The sequence below is a fragment of the Cervus elaphus genome, chromosome 1 (genome assembly GCF_910594005.1).
Source record: "Cervus elaphus chromosome 1, mCerEla1.1, whole genome shotgun sequence".
In the NCBI taxonomy this organism is placed as follows: Eukaryota; Metazoa; Chordata; class Mammalia; order Artiodactyla; family Cervidae; genus Cervus; species Cervus elaphus.
The window spans coordinates 16,883,230-16,896,838 of record NC_057815.1 but is presented as its reverse complement, the minus strand read 5'-3'; the positions used below and the strand labels follow the sequence as shown (position 1 = coordinate 16,896,838).

The 13,609-nt window shown below is 39.6% G+C and overlaps 1 protein-coding gene across 1 annotated transcript in view; it reads right to left on the bottom strand.

Annotated features, from left to right (window-relative positions):
- Nucleotides 1-13,395, bottom strand: part of KBTBD3 (kelch repeat and BTB domain containing 3) — a 56,656-nt gene extending 43,261 nt beyond the window's left edge. Inside the window, exon 1 of the mRNA XM_043890426.1 lies at nucleotides 13,247-13,395. The gene's annotated coding sequence lies outside the window, so the exon portion shown is untranslated. The remainder of the gene's footprint in view (nucleotides 1-13,246) is intronic.
- Between the last annotated feature and the right edge of the window lie 214 nt (nucleotides 13,396-13,609).

Below are 13,609 nucleotides of genomic sequence, written 5' to 3'. Positions count from 1 at the left end.
CATGGATGACTAATCACTCATTATTAGAGAAATGTAACTCAAAACTATAATGAGCTATCACCTCACACCAGTCAAAATGGCCATCATCAAAAAGTCCACAAACAAGTGCTGGAGCGGGTGTGGAGAAAAGGGAACCCTTGTGCACTGCTACTGGGAATATAAATTGACAGAGCCAGTATGGAGGAAGACAGTATGGAGATTCCTTAGAAAATCAGGAATAAAACTACCATATAACCCAGCAATATCACTTTTAGGCATATACCCTAAGGAATCCAAAACTGAAAAAGACACATATACCCCAATGTTCACTGTAGCACTATTTATGATAGCTAGGACACAGAAGCAACCTAGATGTCCATCGACAGATGAATGGATCAAGAAGCTGTGGTACCTATATACAAAAGAATACTACTCAGCCATAAAAAGGAACACATCTGAGTCAGTTTTAATGAGGTAGATGAACCTAGAGCCTATTACACAGACTGAAGTAAGTAAGAAAAACAAATATCATATATTAATGCATATATATGAAATCTAGAAAGATGGTACTTATGAACCTACTTGCAGAGCAGCAATGGAGAACACACAGAGAAGAGATTTATGGACAAGGGGAGGAGAAAAGAAGGAGATGGCAAGATGAATGGAGAGAGCAGCATGGAGGCACATACACTAACATATGTAAAACAGACAGCCAAAGGGAATTTACTGCATGACTCAGGGAACTCACACTGGGACTCTGTAGTAACCTAGAGGGGTGGGAAAGGTTGGGAGGTGCGAGGAAGGTTCAAGAGGGAAGAGACATATGTACACCTATGGTTAATTCATGTTGATATGACAGAAATCAAACCAATAATGTAAAGCAATCAATCAATTTAAAATAAATGTAATTATAAAAAAAATTCTCCAGAATGTAGGTAGAACAGGAACATACCTCAACATAATAAAGGTCATGTACAAGCAACCCACAGAAAAACATTATTCTCAATGGTGAAAAACTGAAAATGTTTTAAGATCAGCAACATGATTAAGGGTGCTCATTCTTAACACTATTATTCAATATAGTTTTAGAAGTCCTAGCCATAGTAGTCAAAGAAGAACGAGAAACAAAAGGAGTATAGATTGGAAAAGAAAAAGTAAAATTCTCACTGTTCGTAGATTACATAATACTATATACAGAACACTAAAGATGCCACCAGAAAATTACTAGAGCTAATCAATGAATACAGTAAAGTCAGAGGATATAAAATTAATATACAGAAATCCCTTACATTTCTATACACTAAAAATGAAAAATCAGAAACAGAAATTAAGGAAACAATTCCATTCACCATTGCAACAAAAAGAATAAAATAGCTAGGAATAAACCAGCCTAAAGAGACAAAATACCTGTATGCAGAAAACTATAAGATACAAATAAAAGAAATCAAAGACAACACAGATGGAGTGATATACCATGTTCTTGAATTGGGAAAAGCAATATCGTGAAAATGACTATACTACCCAAAGCAATCTCCAAACTCAATGTTATCCCTATCAAACTACCAATTAAATTTCTCACAATACTGGAACAAAAAAATTCATGATTTGCAAAAACAAAAGACCCCTAAATAGCCAAAGCAATCTTAAGAAAACCAGAGCTGGAGAAATAAATCTGGCTGACTTCAGACTATACTACAAAGTTATAGTCATCAAGAGTATGGTACCAGCACAAAAACAGAAATACAAACCAATGGGACAAGCAAGCAAGCCCAGAGGTAAACCCACATACCTATGGGCACCTTATTTTTGACAAAGGAGATTATACAATGGAGAAAAGACAGCCTCTTCAATAAGCAGTGCTGGGAAAACTGGACAGCCACATGTAAAACAATGAAAAGAATACTTTCCACCACCATACACAAAAATAAACTTGAAATGGGTTAAAGACTCAAATGTTAGGCTAGCAACTATAAAACTCTTAGAGGAAAACACAGGTAGAACAGTTTTGACATAAGATCCTCCTTGACCCACCTCTTAAAGTAAGAGAAATAAAAACAAAAATAAACAAATAGGACCTGCATGAACGCTTGGTGGTGTCAGTGTGGCTGACTCTTTGTGACCCGATGGGCTGTAGCCCACTAGAATCCTCTGTCCATGGGATTCTCCAGGCAAGAATGCTGGAGTGGGTTGCCATTTCTTCCTCAAATTGATCTTCCTGACCCAGAGATCGAACTCATGACTCTTGCCATCTCCTGCAGATTCTTTTTTTTTTTAATATATAAATTTATTCATTTTAATTGGAGGCTAATTACTTTACAATATTGTAGTGGTTTTGCCAAACACTGACATGAATCAGCCACGGGTGTACATGTGTTCCCCATCCTGAACCCCCCTCCCACCTCCCTCCCCATCCTATCCCTCTGGGTCATCCCAACACTGAGTCACCAGAGAAGCTCCAAATGGGACCTAATTAAACTGTAAAGCTTTTGCAAGGCAAGGAAACAATATACAAGATTAAAAAACAACCCTCGGAATGGGAGAAAATATTTGCAAATGAAGCAACTGACAAAGGATTATTCTCCAAACTGTATAAGCAGCTCATACACCTCAATATCAGAAAAACAAATAGCCCAATCAAAAATAAGCAGAAGACCTAAACAGACATTTCTCCAAAGAAGACATATACATGGCCAATAAGCACATGAAAAGATGCACATCACTCATTATCAGAGAAATGCAAATCAAAACTACAATGAGGTATCACCTCACACAGGTCACAATGGCCATCATCAAAAAACCTACAAACAATAAATGCTGGAGTGGATGCTGAGAAAGGGAACCTTCCTGCACTGCTGGGATGTAAAGTGGTATAGCCACTATGGAGAACAGTATGGAAATTTCTTAAAAAACTAGCAATACAAATACCATATGACCCAGCAATCTCAATACCAAGCATATACCCTTAAAAAACCACAATTCAAAAAGACACATGCACCCTAATGTTCACTATAGCACTTGTTTACAATGGCCAAGACACGGAAATCAATCTAGATGTCCATCAACAAATGAATGGATAAATTGTAGTACATATATACTATGGAATGAGTGAGTGAGTGAGTGAAAGTTGCTCAGTCGGGTCCAACTCTTTGTGACCCCATGGACTATACAGTCCATGGAATTCTCCAGGTCAGAATACTGGAGTGGGCAGCCCTTCCCTTCTCCAGGGGATTTTCCCAACCCAGGGATTGAAGCCAGGTCTCCCGCATTGCAGGTGGAATCATTACCAGGTGAGCCACCAGGGAAGCCCAAACTCAGCCATAAAAAGGAAGGAATTTGAGTTAGTAGTAGTGAGGTGGATGAAGGCCTGTTACACAGGGTGATGTAAGTCACAGAAAAAAATTGTATATTAACACATACAGGTAACTAGCAGGAAACTGCTGTAAAACACAGGGAGCCCAGCCTGGTGCTCTGTGACAACCAGAGGGGTGGAACATGGGGGTGTAGGGGGTGTGAAGGAGGCTCAAGAGGGAGGGGATATATATCTAATTATGATGCATCAAGCTGATGTATGGCAGAGACCACCACAACACTGTAAAGCAATTATCCTCCAATTATAAAACATCATTCTTATTTCTATTGATACAAAGATAGTCACTAAAAGCAAACTTTACTATAAATTTTCAAGTATTCTCAAATATATCAGGATCATACACAGCTAGTCACTTTTATAAAAGATGAAGCCCACCATCCATTTACTCTACACAGGATAAATCCAAGAAGCTGAAAATTTCTATTCTTAAATTTGGTTTGAGTAAGTCTCTACTGATACAAGGTTCCCCTGGTAGCTCAGGGGGTAAAAGGAAGTGAAAGTTGCTCAGTAGTGTCTAACTCTTTGCAACCTCATGGACTATACAGTCCATGGAATTCTCCAGGCCAGCATACTGGAGTGGGTTGCCATGCCCTCCTCCAGGGGATCTTCCCAAGCCAGGTCTCCCACATTGCAGGCAGATTCTTTAACCAACTGAGCCACCAGGGAAGCCTGAATCCACCTGCAATGCGGGAGACCTGGGTTCAGTCCCTGGGTTGGGAAGATCCCCTGAAGAAGGGAACAGTTACCCCTCGAGTATCCTGGCCTGGAGAATTCCATGGACAGAGAATGGTGGGCTACAGTCCATGGATCACAAAGAGTCGGACACGACTGAGTGACTTTTACTTTCACTACTAATACTAGTGTATTTTGCAAATGGCAAACAACCTGGGATTGAGAGGTGAAGGAATAAGGTCCCAGATGATCCATCACTGACTAGTGACCCCTACTGATGCTCTTTAAGGCTCTGGCTCCCTTAACTGCAAAGTGGACACACTAAATTACACTGTACTGCAGTGATGCTTAAATGACATTAATATTAATGTTGTCAAGTGGTATATAAATATTAATGGTCAAAATCAATAATAATGTATACTTAGCAATAAACATCATTAAATGTTAAACAATTCTTAAATCTGGGTAAAAGATTCGTAGGCAATTCTTTCTTTCCAAAATATTCTATAAATTCAGTATCATATTTCACTAACTTTAAGACACAACTTTTCATACTTACATCTGAAATTGAAAGAAATTATCTAATAACCACTTTAAACAGCAGTCATAACATATTTGTTATTACATGTGTTATGTGCAACAAAATGTGAAAGATGTGTATCAGCCTTGGAAGAAAACTCTGAAGATAAAAAATGGACATTGACTTTGTTTAAAAAATGACACATCACTAATGCTCCTGATAACAGAGAACAATATTATATAGAAAAACATGGACATTGCAACTTTAAGTTGAAGGTGAATAGAAGCGTTAGACTCTGAATGTGAGTATCTCAGCAAATTAATTTTGCTTACTTTTTAAAACGTGTGTACAAAGTTGATGTGATTATTTTTAAAAGGGCTTGCCAAAAGAGTGAAAACTTCCAAGTCACGAAAAGCTGTGTCACAGTTAAATGGCATTTTTCTCTTCACCTTCCTGCTGAAAACACTGAATCAATTTTCAAAATTTCACTTGTTTTTTTCCTTTTAATTTCTTCCATTAAAATTTGATGTAAAAAAATTTAGTCACTAAAAGTACAGGCATCAAGCCTAATAACCAAGCCTTTGATACTAAGTAACAATGAAGGAACATATGCAAATTGACAGAAGGGGAATATTAAACTAAAGCTGTGCTATGACTGAAGCAGGCTCTGATTTAAGTCTCCCACTGATAGAAGTTTGGTCACTGATATTCCTAGCTATTCTATTTCAATATTTATTACAGAGTGCTAACTATACGCCAGGTACTGACTTATACACTAGAGATAGCAAGGAGAAAAAAGGCAGACATGATCGCTACTTTCCTGATGTTTAGTATATAGAAAAGAAGACTGACAAATTATAAATTATGATAAATACTGTGAAGAAACAACTGGAAAATGAAAATAAAAATGAACAGTGGGTGGTATTCAATTGCAGATAACACAATGGTAACAGTGAAAACTTACATAACTTTACCCTGTGCCAGACTCTGTAACTACATCTTTACATACTCTTTAATCTCCAAAACAACTACTATAAAATAGATACACTATTATCTCTATTTTATAGACCCAGGGAATATGAGCAATACCTGAAATTGAAATATATCTTATAGTCACTTTTGTCAGGTAGAAGTCATGACATATTTGTCATTACCTACATATGTGAATTAAAATGTGAAGAATGGTTTAACAGTGTCTCGAAACAAAATCTTGAAAATAATAATGGATAGCAAGTAAACAGGGAGACAGGCTATAAACCCAGAAAGTTTGGCTCCAGCGAACATGCTTTCAATCCACTACAATTTCAGGGAGAGCCTTCCTGAGCTGGTGTCATAAGTTAACACCTGAAAGATGAGAAGGTAAGGGGTGGTGAGAAAAATTATGTATTAAGCCTTAAAATGGGAAAGGTCTTCAGTTTTAGAATATGACAGAAAGCCAGCATTGCTGGAGGATAGTTAATGAGAGCATGAATGCTGGAGAGATAGGCCTACAGAAGGCTGGTGCTACCTCCTGCAGGATCTTGTAAGACACAAGGAACTGGAATTTTATTCTAAGTGCAGCTGGATTTCAGTTATGTTGCTCAATTGTGTCTGACTCATTGCACCCCATGGACTGCAGCATGCCAGGCCTCCCTGTCCATCACCAACTCCCGGAGTTTACTCAAATTCATCTCCCTTGACTCAGTAATGCCATCCAACCATCTCATCCTCTGTCATCCCCTTCTCCATCTGCCTTCAATCTTTCCCAGCATCAGGGTCTTTTCCAGTGAGTCAGCTCTTCGCATCAGAAGGCCAAAGTACTGGAGTTTCAGCTTCAACATCAGTCCTTCCAAAGAACACTCACGACTGATCTCCTTTAGGATGGACTGGTTGGATCTCCTTGCAGTCCAGGGGACTCTCTGGAGTCTCCTCCAACACCACAGTTCAAAAGCATCAGTTCTTCGGCACTCAGCTTTCTTTATAGTCCAACTCTCACATCCATACATGACTACTGGAAAAACCATAGCCTTGACTAGACGGACCTTTGTTGGCAAAGGAATGTCTCTGCTTTTCAATACGCTGTCTAGGTTGGTCAAAGCTTTTCTTCCAAGGAGCAAGCGTCTTTTAATTTCATGGCTGCAGTCACCATCTGCAGTGATTTTTGGAGCCCCAAAAAATAAAGTTTGCCACCGTTTCCCCATCTATTTGCTATGAAGTGATGGGACCAGATGCCATGATCTTAGTTTTCTGAATGTTGAGCTTTAAGCCAACTTTTTCACTCTCCTCTTTCACTTTCATCAAGAGGCTCTTTAGTTCTTCTTCACTTTCTGCCATAAGGGTCATGTCATTTGTAAATCTGAGTTATTGATATTTCTCCTGGCAATCTGGATTCCAGCTTGTGCTTCATCCAGGCTAGAGTTTCTCATGATGTACTCTGCATACAAATAAGCAGAGTGACAATATACAGCCTCGACGTACTCCTTTCCCTATTTGGAACCAGTCTGTTGTTCCATGTTCAGTTCTAACTGTTGCTTCCTGACCTGCATACAGATTTCTCAAGAGGCAGGTCAGGTGGTCTGGTATTCCCATGTCTTGAAGAATTTTTCAGAGTTTGTTGTGATCCACAGTCAAATGTTTTGCATAGTCAATAAAGCAGAAATAGATGTTTTTCTGGAACTCTCTTGCTTTTTCAATGATCCAGCGGATGTTGGCAATTTGATCTCTAGTTCCTCTGCCTTTTCTAAAGCCAGCTTGAACATCTGGAAGTTCACGGTTCACATATTGCTGAAGCCTGGATTGGAGAATTTTGAGAATTACTTTCCTAGCGTGTGAGATGAGTGCAATTGTGCAGTAGTATGAGCATTCTTTGGGATTGCAATGAAAACTGACCTTTTCCAGTCTTGTGGCCACTGCTGTTTTCCAAATTTGCTGGCATATTGAGTGCAGCACTTTCACAGCATCATCTTTCAGGATTTGATATAGCTCAACTGGAATTCCATCACATCCACTAGCTTTGTTCGTAGTGATGCTTCCTAAGACCCACTTGACTTCATATTCCAGGATGTCTGGCTCTATGTGAGTGATCACACCATTGTGATCATCTGGGTTGTGAAGATCTTTTTTGTACAGTTCCTCTGTGTATTCTTGTCACCTCTTCTTAATATCTTCTGCTTCTGTTAGGTCCATACCATTGCTGTCCTTTATTGAGCCCATCTTTGCATGAAATGTTCCCTTGGTATCTCTAATTTTCTTGAAGAGATCTCTAGTCTTTCCCATTCTATTGTTTTCCTCTATTTTCTTTGCAGTGATCGCTGAGGAAGGCTTTCTTATCTCTCCTTGCTGTTCTTTGGAACTCTGCATTCAAATGGGTATATTTTTCTTTTTCTCCTTTGCTTTTTTATTCTCTTCTTTTCACAGCTATTTGTAAGGCATCCTCAGACAGTCATTTTGCTTTTTGCATTTCTTTTTCTTGGGGATGGTCTTGATCCCTGTCTCCTGTACAACGTCACAAACCTCCATCCATAGTTCATCAGGCACTCTGTCTATCAGATCTAGCCCCTTAAATCTATTTACCACTTCCACTGTATAATCATAAGGGATTTAATTGAGGTCATACCTGAATGGTCTAGTGGTTTTCCCTACTTTCTTCAATTTAAGTCTGAATTTGGCAATAAGGAGTTCACGATCTGAGCCACAGTCAGCTCCCAGTCTTGTTTTTGCTGACTCTATAGAGCTTCTCCATCTTTGGCTGCAAAGAATATAATCAATCTGATTTCACTGTTGACCATCTGGTGATGTCCATGTGTAGAGTCTTCTCTTGTGTTGTTGGAAGAGGGTGTTTGCTATGACCAGTGCATTCTCTTGGCAAAAGTCTATTAGCCTTTGCCCTGCTTCATTCTGTACTCCAAGGCCAAATCTGCCTGTTTATTCAGGTGTTTCTTGACTTCCTACTGGATTTATGGAAGACTGAACTAGACAGGGACAGAATCCGATTTTTTTTTTTTAATAATCCATCTGGCTGATGTGTAAAGAATGAATTGAAAGAAGTTAAGATAAATAGAGTCTAAGTCATTCATTTATTCAACAAATATTAAAAAATTTATGAAGTAACTATTATTGTAGCAAGCACTATTCCAGAGATTGGACACAGAGTCAAAAATACTAGAGACAAGGTCCTCCACTGTGGAGTACATTTCTGAGTGGTGAACACACATACAAACTCATACATCCACAATTTCTCCCACTCTATGAACATTTTCTATCAGTACACAAGTTTTACTATCTCCCATCTTTAAACAAACATCAAACAAAAATCTATCCTTTGACCTTGCACTCTCTGCTAGCTATCATCCTATTCTTTTATTCCCAGAAAAAATTCTTTAAAGAACTGTCTGCAGTAACTTTGCAACCAGTTATTATCTCAACACACTACAATCAGGTTCTTCTCTTTCACTCTATTAACATTGCTCATGTCACTGAACCAAAAAGTTTTTTAATTTGTATGGAAAACAAAAGACCCTAAATAGCCAAAACAATCTTAAGAAAGAAGAATTGAGCTGGAGGAATCATGCTCCCTGACTTCAGCCTATACAAAGCTAGAATAATCAAAACAGTATTGTACTGGCAGAAAAAAACACACATACAGATCAGTGCAAAAGGTCAGAAAGCCCAGAAGTAAACCCACACACTTAAAGTTGATCAATTACAACACAACAGAGAAGATAGTCTCTTCAATAAGAGCTGCTAAGAATAGTGGACAATTACAGGTAAAAGAATAAAATTAGAATATTCTTTAACACAAATACCAAAAAAAAAAAAAAAAATTCAAAATGAATTAAAGACCTAAGTGCAAAACCCAATATTATAAAATTCCTAGAGGAAAACAAACTCTTTGACATAAATCCTAGCAACATTTTTTGTACCCCTCCCCTAGAATATTGGAAACAAAAGCAAAAATAAACAAATAGGACCTAATTAAACTTAACATCTGTTGCACAGAAAAAGAAATCAACAAAACAAAAAGACAACCTACAGAATGGGAGAAAATATTTGCAAACAGTGCAATCAACAAAGTCTTAATTTCCAAAATATACAGTTTATACAATATCAAAAATAACAACCTAATCATAAAATAGACAGAAGACCTAAACAGACATTTCTCCAAAGAAGACACACAGATGGCCAACAGGCACATAATAAGATGTTTAACGTCATTCATTATAAGAAAAATGCAAATCAAAACTACAATGAGGTACCACCTTACATGAGTCAGAATGGCCATCATCAAAAAAAATCTACAAATAAATGCTACAGAGTGTGTGGAGAAAAGGGAACTCTCCTACACTGTTGGTAGCAATATAAACTGGTACAGCCACTACGAAGAACAGTATGAAGGCTTCTTAAAAACAAAACGGAATTACCACATGATCAAGCAATCCCACTCCTGAGCATATATTTAAGAAAAAAAGTCTAATTAGAAGATACATGCACCCTATGTTCACAGCAGCACTATTAACAATAGCCAAGACAAGGAAGCAACCTAAATGTCCATCAACATATGAAATGGATAAAGAAGATGTGATATATATATATATAATATATATATATAAATGCAATATATCTCGGCCATTTAAAAGAATGACATAATACCATTTGTAGCAACATGGATGGACCTAGAGATTATCACACTAAGTGAAATAAATCAGACACAGAAAGATAAATATCATGATATCACTTATTATGTGGAATCTAAAAAATGATACAAATAAACTTACTTAAAAAACAGAAATAAGCTCACAGACATACAAAAAAAACTGATTTACCAAAAGGGAAATAGGGCAAGAGATAAACTGAGACCTGGGAATTAAAGGATACACACTACATATATAAAATAAACAAGGACCTACTGTATAGCACAGGGCACTATATTCAGTCTCATTTATATACGTACGTATACATATATATAAAACGTAATCATTTCGCTGTATACTCGAAACGCTGTAAGCTACCTATAAGTCAATAAAACAAATAAATAATACAAATAAAAATGAAAATAAACTGTTCATGTCAATGTCACCACACTTTCAACTTGCAGTCAAATGCTAACTTCTCTCCCCTCATTTATAACCTCTCAGAAGTGTTCACACTGTTAACTAGTTCCCCTTTCTTTTCTGTGCCACAACACTTTTCAGGTTTCCTTTCTCCTTCTTAGCTTAAATAAAAACGCCTATAGCACTGTGCTGAAGAGCATGGCCTTATAAACTTAGCTCTGAAGACTGGTTCAGGAGTGCTTGTCATGGAGGATGGACACAGGAAGAGAATGTTTCCCTTTCCTGAACAAGATAGAAAACTAATCAGTATTTCAGGTTAGAAATGACAGTGGTTTAGACTAGAGACTAGAAATAGATTTTAGCTCTATGTTAGAAATAGAACCAATAGAACTTTGGGACAGATCGGATACAGGAATTAAAGGAATGGGGGAAATCAAGATTTTGCAATAGAATAAAAAACTAATGAACACTACCTAAAAAATCTTAGAGATGGATTTCATTTGATACTTTTCTACTAAAACTGATACTTGGTAGAGGTTATGTGATTTACCCAAAGTCACAAAGATAACTGGTGATAGAACTGAAAATAGGACACAAGTCTCTCATAATCCTAAGAAGCTACAGATTAGGATCTGGCAAGATGAATGCTCTCAGAAGCTTTAGTCCTTTTTTTTCATAACCAATGCAGTAAAAAATACTGCAATACATTTTTGGGTTTATTGCATATAATTAGGCAAGCTATTAACTGCACACTTTATATGTCTTTAAGAAAAAAGTAAAGAAAGTAAAGGTAGAATATAAATATCAGTATTAGCTTATGAAGCATAAAATCTATTAAAAGTTCATCAAAAACATTTGCTGAAGTAAACTATTTGTAAAGGACAAGATACACAGGAAATCCCCCTTGAGCAGTTTACATTCTAATTTGCAAGATAACACACATATAAATAATTCAGGCCAACAGAAGAGATGTCATAAGATAGTACTAGAATAATTGTCAAACGAATTGTATAGACTATGTGTGTGTGTGTGTGTATTTTTTTTTTTTAAGTACGCTGTGGTAGTCTTTTAGATTTGAGCTAAGCCTTCAAGGGCAAGTAAGAATTTTAAAAGTAGATGGGGAAGGGGATTACATTAAACAAACCTATAAACAGTGTTGACTAAGGTAAGGCTCAGGGCTGGGGGTTAGAGAGTGGGAAGAGTGAGCTTTTTATACATGTTCCATGGAGACATTCTCTTTAGTATGACATTTGAGCTAAGACCTGAATGACAAAGACAAACAAGGAATGTGATGATGGAAGTTGCGGAGAATATTCTAAGGGAACAAGTACAAATAACCACTACATTACTTGCCTACATTAGGCTCTATAGAATGAATACACAGAGCTTAGTCGAATAGTAAAAGGGTAGACCATAAATTCCTAAATCTGAGTTTAAGTAATCCCCTAAATTCTCTTTCTCATCTCAGTGTCTGCATCAGTAAAAAATTACTGCATAGAACATGTGAGATAATGAACATGAGTGGTTTAAAAACAGAAACATAAATATGCCAAAATTGTAAAAGTCAGTTCAAATAGACAAGAATGGAAAAGTTTTAATATGATGCTTAGCTACATAACGTTAAAAGTAGAGAAACTAGTTACAATCATTGCTGGTATGGGTATCAGCACTTCATACTTTATATATCTTTACATTTTCTCTTTCTGTAGTTTTTTTGTATATGTTTCATCTTCTTTGCCAGACTGTAGCACCTGACACGTTTTTAGCATTAGCTAAAATGGTTATGTGAAGCGAGTAATTAATTTTACAGCCCTTTGAGGATTTGTGTTTGTGTTCAAGATCTCATTTAGTTGCAAATGATTGGAGGGTGTTGATATCATGAAAAGTTAACAGAAACAAATATAAATGAAAACAGAATAGAACCCATCTTAAAGAAGACGGAAGTAAGCCGCAGGTAACTGTTCAGTACTACTACCGGCCTTTAGTTAATACTCTCTGGCAGCCAAAGGAAGAAGGGAATTGGCTGAATCACACAGCGTGGCATTTAATCTATCTCAAAGATGGGCATTTATATTCATCTATAGATCTCAACTGTTCCCTGGCCCCAAACCCGCAAGATCTTTTGGTCATAAACAACTGAGCAAAGGCGCAGAGCAACTATGAAGGAGGGGCTCCTGAAACTATTTAACTTGGTTCCGTTGCTTTCAGAGCCAGGACCCGTAATAACAACGGAAACACCGGCGCCTCAACAACAGAATCCTCACTTTTCTCCCCAGGGCTCCGGCCCGGGCTTGGCAACCGCAAAAACAGCCCCTGGCTCCCTGGACGGCCTCGGCACGGCTCCGCGGCTCGCCCCCAGCCTCGGCTTCAGGCGGGGGCCGCGCCGCTCCGGGAGTGAGGCAGGGCTCCGGGCCGGGGCGGACACAGGCCCGGAAGGGCATCGGGGCGCTCAGGCCTCCGGGGTCGGGTGTTGGGGGAGGCAACCCGGGGCCCGGGAAACAACTCCTGAGGCGCCGCGCGACGCTCTCTGTCACGGAAGCCCCCCGCCACGACGCACGAGGAGCGGCACGGGCGGCCGAGGCCAGAGAGCCCTCCGCTCTGCGGACGACGGGGCCGGACCTGGCCCGGGAACGAGGCAGGCCCCCCACGCTCCCCCGGCGCCCCGCGGTCACCCACCTGCACCGCGGTCTCCGAAGTCTCCAGCCCGGCCTCTTCGCTCCCGAGGCCTGGCTGCGATTGGCTCCCGCCGCCGTCGCGCTGCCTCTTCAAGTCTGAGCGCCGGCCGGTAAGCGCCGCGCCTCCGTCCCGCCCCTCGCGCCCCCGAGGCCCCGCCCCGCGCGCGGTCACGCGCTGCCGCAGAGCGCCGAGGACGCAGAGCGCAGAGCAGGGCTTCGGCTTCCGCTCCCGAGGAGGCGGCGGCCGCGCGGGTGACGCGCATTGAGGGCCGCGGGTGAGCCACGTCCCGCGGACGCGCACGGCGCCCCGCCCACACACGAGACGCCCCGCCCCCGCGCGGGAGGACGCACGCTGCGCCCCGTC